This window comes from Ciona robusta, chromosome 8 (genome assembly GCF_009617815.1).
Source record: "Ciona robusta chromosome 8, ASM961781v2".
NCBI lineage: Eukaryota > Metazoa > Chordata > Ascidiacea > Phlebobranchia > Cionidae > Ciona > Ciona robusta.
Window position 1 is genome coordinate 729060 of NC_143242.1, and position 8649 is coordinate 737708.

The 8649-nt window shown below is 37.2% G+C and overlaps 1 pseudogene across 1 annotated transcript; it reads left to right on the forward strand.

Moving 5' to 3' along the window:
• Positions 1-4200: 4200 nt before the first annotated feature.
• On the forward strand, positions 4201-6227 carry LOC149732021 (uncharacterized; annotated as a pseudogene). Its single transcript, XR_016385591.1, has 2 exons — positions 4201-5735; positions 5771-6227. The product of XR_016385591.1 is annotated as an uncharacterized LOC149732021 (transcript).
• Positions 6228-8649: the final 2422 nt, after the last annotated feature.

The window sequence follows — 8649 nt, forward strand, 5'->3', positions numbered from 1 at the left end:
ATAAGCTGTGCTCTGTTACGACACCGTGTAGCCACCAAAGGCCTGAGAGACGGCATTGACCCCTCTCAACAACTCAAAATGGCTCGATGCTGCTATATCATTGTGGGCGTATGTGTCCTTGGCAAGACATTATTAGAAATACATAAAAAAAGAAAAAATCCCAATTATCAGAAATAATTAAAAAATGAAAAAATCCCCAAAAAATAATTACCCACAAAGTAAAATACATGGCAACTCGTAAGCTGGCACGAGGTGTTAAACCCGTGTGATAACGACTGTCGTTTTCCGGCCACGCGAGGATAAAGTAAGTTGTTACATTCAACCTAACAATCCACTCAAATTAGCCAAACCCCAAATCCAAACAAACCAGGCACAAACGAACTGCCAAGTTAACAAAGTCAAGTTGAGCTGTAATGAATGAATGTAATTACTTTATCCTAGCGTGGCTGTAAAACGACAGTCGTTATCACACCGGTTTAACACCTCGTGCAAGCTTATGAGTTACCATGTATGTTACTTTGTGGGTGATTATTTATTTTTTTGGATTTTTCCTTTTTTTATGTATGGCTGATAATTTGGACCACTGGGTTGGAGCAATTGCCGTTAAGTGTCTTGCCCAAAGACACATACGCCCACAATGGTAGCAGCAACGAGTCTTGAACCCATTACCTAATGGTTACAGGCAGGCGCGCTAACCACTACGCCACGGCGCCGGGTGCAACATATATCACGATCCAGTCAAGTTGAGCTGTAATCCAACATATATCACGATCCTTAATGGAGTGTCAGTAAATGTTTCGAAAAATGTAGCACTATACAAACACCTTATTCAAATAGAATACAGCAATAAGAATTAATACAGTCGCGAATAATAAACCGCCACATGGCTAACACAAAGCTGCGTAAACTATACTACCTAAGAAACGAGAAGGTCGACTGGACCACAAGATAAAAAAGAATAGAACGCGTACTCCAATGCCAAAGGGGAGAGCTGACATACTGGGCTTTAAGGGTCACGTGACCGCAGGTCGTTCCCGTTTTAATTGCAGGCAATAATGGAATCTATGGCGCGTATGTAGTTTTTCTTTCATTTTCTGATTTAAAAAAGTTAGTGGTCATAGGAGTTAGAGTTTATTGGCTATACGGGTTATTTTGGTTGTTTGTATGTTTAGCGGTTAGCAGATTTTTAATAATCTGGTCATTCAACAGCTTTTGAATTCATATTTGAGTAATATTATCAAGACATGCGACTATACAGAAGTCACAGAAATAAAAAAGAATAGAAGGCACATCTCCAATGTCGGCAAAGGAGAGAGCACGATACACTGTCTCTCTTTCGCGGGTCGTTCCCGTTTACTATGTAGTCAATGGAGTCGATGACGTTTTGTGTACTTTTTCTTCGTTTTTTGACTTAATTTAAAGTTATTGTGTAAAAAAACTATTTTCTAATATATATATATTTCTAAAAAACCGTTTGTTTGAAATTTTTAATTAATTTTTTTTAAATAATTAAATTTCCTAAACAAGTGGTAAACTGTAAGCGTTAACGTACCAAATAACTAAACTAGCCTAACAAATTAATTTTTTTTAAATAATTAAATTTCCTAAACAAGTGGTAAACTGTAAGCGTTAACGTACCAAATAACTAAACTAGCCTAACAAACTTGAATAGTTGGTGTAGTTTTTAAAATAAACAGCTAAAACCTTTCAAAAACATTATGCGCCTATCTTTTACAATGGAGACGAAGGGAAATGGGGACGGAGTTGGCGGTCACGTGAATAGAAAAAAGAATATATCACGGTTTTGGAAAGTTGCGCGTTCTACTCTTTTTTATTTCTGTGACAGAGAAGTAGGTACACTGTTTCCGCTAGGACGCGATGACAAATACGTTTCTCTATTCTATAGGAAGCAGTTAGTTTCACGGTATATACACATAACCTGCACTCCCTAGCCGCTAACCCCTAACCGACCTAATGTGGGAAAGATGTTCTTACTATGTGTTTTTATGTATTTTTGTATTGTTATTATTTAATTAATTTGTTTTACACTTATTAACACTTTGTAGTGTTGTTTTGTGCGTTTTTCCGTAATTTCTAATTCAAATAGTTACCGACACCTAGCGGAAAAAGTGTATCTACCTCTTCGTATAGTCGCATGTATTATAAAGTATTTCTACCCCAAAGAGGTCAACAGTTTATGGCTTTTGGCTGCAATAAGAGAAAGTTTTCTAAAAGCCAACCAAGATCAAAAATAGTTCAGGCAGTGATGACGAAGAGTCTGAAGTCAAAGAATTATCCTCTAACATTCCACAGGTTTCTTTCGTGACTATTCTAGCCTAGTGTGATGCACAGTTTAACAGTTAAACCAATGTTGAGTTTTGATTTAGCTAAAAAGATAATATATTAACAGTTTGAGTTTTGATTTAGCTAAAAAGATAATATATTAACAGTTTCAACAGAGTATTATTGTTGAGAAATCAGTATCAGTATGTTGTACAAAATCAAGTTTGGTATAAAATAGCTTACCAGGGAAAATTTATTTTATTTCTGAGTTTGGTTTTGTAGGTTTGGAAACGTATATTTGTTTAAAATGCATTCATACACCAAACATTTCACGTTTTAAAGTTGGCCCAAACAAAACATATGTTATATTGAATAATGAATATAGCCTATTTTTGACAGCTAGCCAAGAAACTGTTCTTTGTGAGTGATCCGAGTCATTTAATGAAAACAACTCGAAACCACATTTACAGCCGTAGACCAACATCTGGTTCCCACAAGGTACTTGTGGAATGGGGGAGATATCACGTGGAGTGCTGTAACTGAAGTTTATGAGAAGTGCATTGTTGCTGGTGCCGAAGGGTTGGAAAAACTGCACAAGATAAGCTATCGCCATATACATCTTTACACTTTTGATAAGATGAAAGTAAGTTTTGCAGCTCAAGTGCTATCACGCTCTTTTGCCAATGAATTGAAAGTTATTTACCACCCACCCAAACAAGCAGATGAAGATTGGCATGGTTGGAAAATTATTTTCCAGAATATTTTCTTAATTGGGAAACTACTGTCAACAACAGGCGCAAGCAGAATGATAACACTTTTAGTAATCTTGAAAAGATGATGTCGTCAGCCGAAACTTTAAATGGTCTAAACTCTAAAGTTTACTGCAATCTTCGACACATGCTTAACAATGGTGCCCCCATATGTAATATTACGAAGAATCTCACAGGAATATTTTAGAAGGATTTTTGGGCAGTTAAAAGGGTGCAATAGAAACACCCTAATTATTTTGACTTCGGTGTTGGGGTGCAATGCATTAAATGTAAACAAATGTTAAAAAAAGATTTAAAATGTTGCACTGCACAAATAATCCTGTTCCTAGTATAATAAAAAAGCAGTAACCTGTTATATATAAAAGTCTGCATCATCTTTGAATTACTAACGCATCATCTTTGAATTACTAACTTTACTGTTTACTTTGTCTCCTATTCAAAAATAGTCTTTTCCAGTTTCGCCTATGGCTGTCTGATTTAGAAATAAAAATAATGAAGCAGTAAGTTTATTAAAATCTCAGTTAATTGTGATGTGATGAAGCAAGGTTGTCTCTTAGTGAGGTTCTCCGACCCTTGCTAGAATTCATTTTTCTATTTTAAACCTTTGTCGTTGCTAAAGCTTTGTATATCGTTTGGCATAAATGTGACCTCTAGTTCGAACACCTTTTTTTTAAAGCATATGTGATAAGTAGCTGTTCGACGTATTGCCGACATCCTACACTTATTTCTAGACACACTATCCATAAAATCATTAACTATGTTGTCATCACTGAGTTCTGAACTTAACTGTTTTTGCCAAAAGTTATTTAAATATGCCTCTAGTTCCGTGAAAAATATTGCACCTTCCTTTCTTAACATCCACAGCTTATTTTCAACCTCCATAGTATATTCATATGGTAGTCCAGCTCCCTCCTTCCCCTTTGTTTCTTTTATTCTCCTGCGCATTTTCGTCACGCATGACATAATATTTACATCGCTTGAATTTTCGTAGACGAAGCACGCATCTAACAACATTGTTGTTAAATGCTCTGTTGTGGCGGCCCGCCACGTGTGTGTGCGCCGACGCGTACACTAGTGCCTTTCTCACGTTTATCTTCTGTATAAATACCGCGTCTCGTGTTCATTCGCCCTCTTAGTTTCCCCGCTCGCAATACAACATCTTGCAACCGCTACATTGGTGACCCCGACGTCCAAATCGACATTTGGATAGCTGCAACACGCAAAATGGATTCGGAACATGCGGCAGCGGTCAAACTTCTAGCATTTTGGTGTTCTCAGCCACGTGTTTGGTTTCTTCAAGCTGAAGCCGAGTTTCAACTGAAACGCTTCACCGCGAAAGAAACCAAGTTCCATCATGTTGTTTCGGCACTGGCTACAGCCTGTCGACCAATGGACATTTTGGAACGACTACCAAACCGGAGCCACTACGAAGTCATTAAGCAACGCCTGCTCGAAGCCTTCGACTTCCCACGTTTGGAACGCGGTGCGACTGCACGCTTAATCAACATGCCTGCTCTCCTCGAAAATCATCAGTTCGGCTTGCTGTACGCATTTCTCTTTTTTCAGCACGTTGGGGACGACATTAAAGACACGAGGGAAATGGCAAAGAAAGCGGATCTACTATGGCATGCGCTTAACACCTGAGCTCAGAATTCTCTGTTTCTGTGACAGAGAGGCAGACGAAACCAGGTTCAGCACATTAAAGGAAAGAACATTCAGAGACGCACGGCCGAGAGTAGCTACATTACTGCCAGCATTCCAGACCGTTTTCCGAGAAGAAACACGGCTTTTCTTATTCTTCCCTCCGCACGACGAAGAAGCTGAGCGCCGTGAATATTGTTTGGGACGGATTGCGCAAACAAGCATGCTTTATCGGGGCTTATGGGGGGGAAGTGTGTGGCGGCCCGCCACGTGTGTGTGCGCCGACGCGTACACTAGTGCCTTTTTCTCACGTTTATCTTTCGTATAAATACCGCGTCTCGTGTTCATTCGCCCTCTTAGTTTACCGCTCGCATTGTGAAACCAGTAAGTACGATCGATTATGATGCAAAAAGCTAACCTAACAGAGTTTTACTTACTTGGTGTGAGTTAAGTTATATATAGGGATGTTTTAAACTCTTTGTTTGCGGCAGACTTATCGCGCCTGGCGCCCTCTAAGCATTTGTTGCACGGTGTATGCTTTGATAGTTTAAGCCGCTTGTTTTTGTATTCGTTCTTTCCTTACTGAGACTTCTTTATTGCTGCATAATATAGTAATCTACGAAGGCAGTTTGTGCTGTGTTACTGAGATTCCGGTGTATAGTTGACGTTCAGTATACATTTACACATGTAATAATGTGGAAACAAGACAATTTTTTATAAAGGTTACTATTGTAGATTAAAGCTTTATTCAGTTTTATTTGTTGGCAGTTGTAAACAAGAATGGTTATTTTTATTCTATATATATTCCTTTTATTAATCAGTTATTTTTATTAATACATATATATGTGATTTTGAGCTTTACATTGGTAGTGCCTGTAACCCTGACACTGGAAGAGGAAGATATGAATACAAGTCAGGATAACCATTGTAAAATGATCTCAAAACAAGTCAGTTCATCTGATGTCTTTATGATGTGGAGCAGAACAAATTTGAAGCTACAAATGTTAAAGAAGTCTGTGCACAACCAACAAGTGATGTGAGGTGCAAAGATGAGCACAACCAACAAGTGGTGTGAGGTGCAAAGATTTCTGCAGGGATTATACCCTCTTACACTGCATCAAATGCTAAGTTTTATACCTACAACAAATATTTTAAGCCATATAACTGTAAATAAATAATAAACCTTTGATGGATCATGTAACAATAAAGAATGTTTTTGCAAAAATTGTTCGTATACAACTATACATAAAAACACGGTCGCAAAATTGTAGCTGCACAGTCTTTGCAGCAGAGGTGATGCCATCCCAGTGCTTAAACAGTCCAAAACATGTCCCCTGGGTTGTCATCAAAGATGCAGACACATGCAAGGCACAAAATCTGGATGGCACTTTAACAAAGAGGGTTGTCCTAAAAAGCAGCATACAGTCAACACTCAACAGTCAGAAAAATATTGTTTATAATAGAATAGCCAAGAAATAGGCATAGGCTAAGCACTTTTTATCTCAATATGATATACATTATACACATCAACACCTGTACCATAACAGCCAATACCTGTACCATAACAGCCAATACCTGTAATAAAATGATCCTCGCAAAAATAGGTGTGTTTGCTTGTTGGATTCCAGTCAGCATCTATTTGCCTTCCTCACAAGCAACGATCCACTATCGGTGTTGGAAAAGCGACGAAACAAGCGCTTTTTTGTGCTGTTGTTGTAACACAGCCTATCTACACAGCTTGGCATTTTTAATTAATTAACTCTATAGCTCTATTTATTAACTCTATTTACGATCTCGTCTATACTTTACACTGCGTTGTACGAGTTTTCTAAGGCTGCAGCAAAACAGTGATTATGACGTCAAAATACATCGGTGACGCAACCCGGATCAGAGAATACAACATCCTGCAACCGCTACACTGTTACTGTTTGCCACATTTTTTCATTTTAGGACAACATCGTTTGTATATTAAGTCAAAGTGCCCGCAACACATTATGTGCTGTTCCTGGCTGTAGTTGGTCCAGGCGTAAGATCAAGGGAAATGCAACACGCTCCTTGTTTACAAAATTCTGCGTCCAGCAGCTGCCAAAACCGAGGAAGAAAAGAAACATAGACAGATAGATGCTCACTAATTTTATTTTATCAGTTAGAGATGCACAGGCTGGTGATAAAATAAAGGATATGCTTCACAGAGAAATGTATAAATCTTATTTATATTTGACAGTTTGTCTAGATATACCAAAATGCATAGTTTTTACTTGAGTCCAAGGTAATACCTATAGTAAAACTTGAAAGGATAGTTTTAGAAAAATATTATTCTTTAATTAAGTTATAGAATTCTTAAATAAATTTATTATGGAATTGTGAGCCGGATATATTGTAGGGCTGCAATCTGCGAAGTTCATTTTAATAGCAATGACATCATCAGAAAAAACAAACGTGCCAGCTTAAGACAAGGATCTAAGCCATGTAAGAATTTGCCCGAAGCAGACAGTTTTTTACAACTCCACGCAAAAAGCCATTGGAGAGGAATACTGTGCAAGCTGTCCAGCATAAGAGCATTTCAGATCTTGAAAGGGCATCTAAGTAATGAAAGGTTTGTTGACTTTAGTTCATTCTGTTAAACATTAGTAGTATTTGTAACGTTTAGTAATGTTGCAGAAAAGTGGTCATTTTATTTGAGTAGGTATGGTTTCGAGGCGGTCTTTTAGGAAGAAAAGATACTAGTTTCCAGAACAAGGTAGGTCGTAGGATAATGCTAAACTGACACTATGCAATATGGATAACAATTGCAAACTTGTACCTTTTTTCACACATGTATATTGTTGTTTAATTTTTAGAGTGGTATTCGGTTATGATTTAAAGATTAAGGTTTTTGCATTTTATGGGTGGCCTGCAAATGTAGAGTTGATTTCTGTTGGAGATATCCGTTATGATACGGTTCACAGTGTGTTAAGTAAGTGGTTGTGATTTACATTTGCAACGTGACATTTATGGATTTTAAACTGTATAGACCAAATCGTGTAAGTATAAAGATATGCCAAGACAGTCAATGACACAAAGAATACTTGCATCAAGTATTGCAATGTACTGACAAGGTTATGAATCTCTCATGTACAGATTTTTATGAACTGGTTTGGAGTTTTTTAATGTATATATATTTTATTTCAATTGAACAGTTCAAACAATTTTAGAAATATTTTGATCTCGGTAAGGAATTTCTTAAAGAGTCTGGACCACGCTCATATAAGTTGGTTTTAAATGACAATTTACACTTAATAAATACTATCTGTGGTAATTTTTGGTGAAAAAAAAAATTAGTTTGCTCAAAAAAACGTTTTAAAAAGTACCAAAAAATCCGCCTATTGTTGCGTCACTCGCGGGCACTATGAGGTTACGTCACTATTTGTTCTAATCGATCAGCTGATTTGGGCTTTGCTAGCGGAAAATGAAATTAAGTTTGCACAGCAAAACAGAGTGTACCGTCGACATAGCGTTTTCTGTTACTTTTAAATTAAGAAATATGCGTAGGTATAGAAATATGCGTAGCCGTGGATTGTTTGTAAGTGTATTACAGTATTACACTATTTAAATTTGTCATTTAACAATAATGTAAAAGTGTGTGATGTATAGTCAGGTAGAAGTATTTTATCTGAAGAAGTGACATAAGTGAAGATCTAGTCCACCAGCAATAGGTATTGAGCCTTTCCAGCTTGAACCTGTGAAAAGCAAGCAAGTGTTGGGGAAGTAGACAGGCCAAGTTCACCACCATGGAAAAGTTAAGCTGAGCAAATCAAAAATACAATTTGGTGGGTTGACTAAGAATATCTTATAGCATTTATTGAAGAATGTGACATATAAGTCTGTTGGTTAAAGTGTTGCACTGTCTTTTTTGCTGAAATGTGTGTGTAAACACAATATGTGTTGCAAATAGCCTATGATATTCTTGACTGAG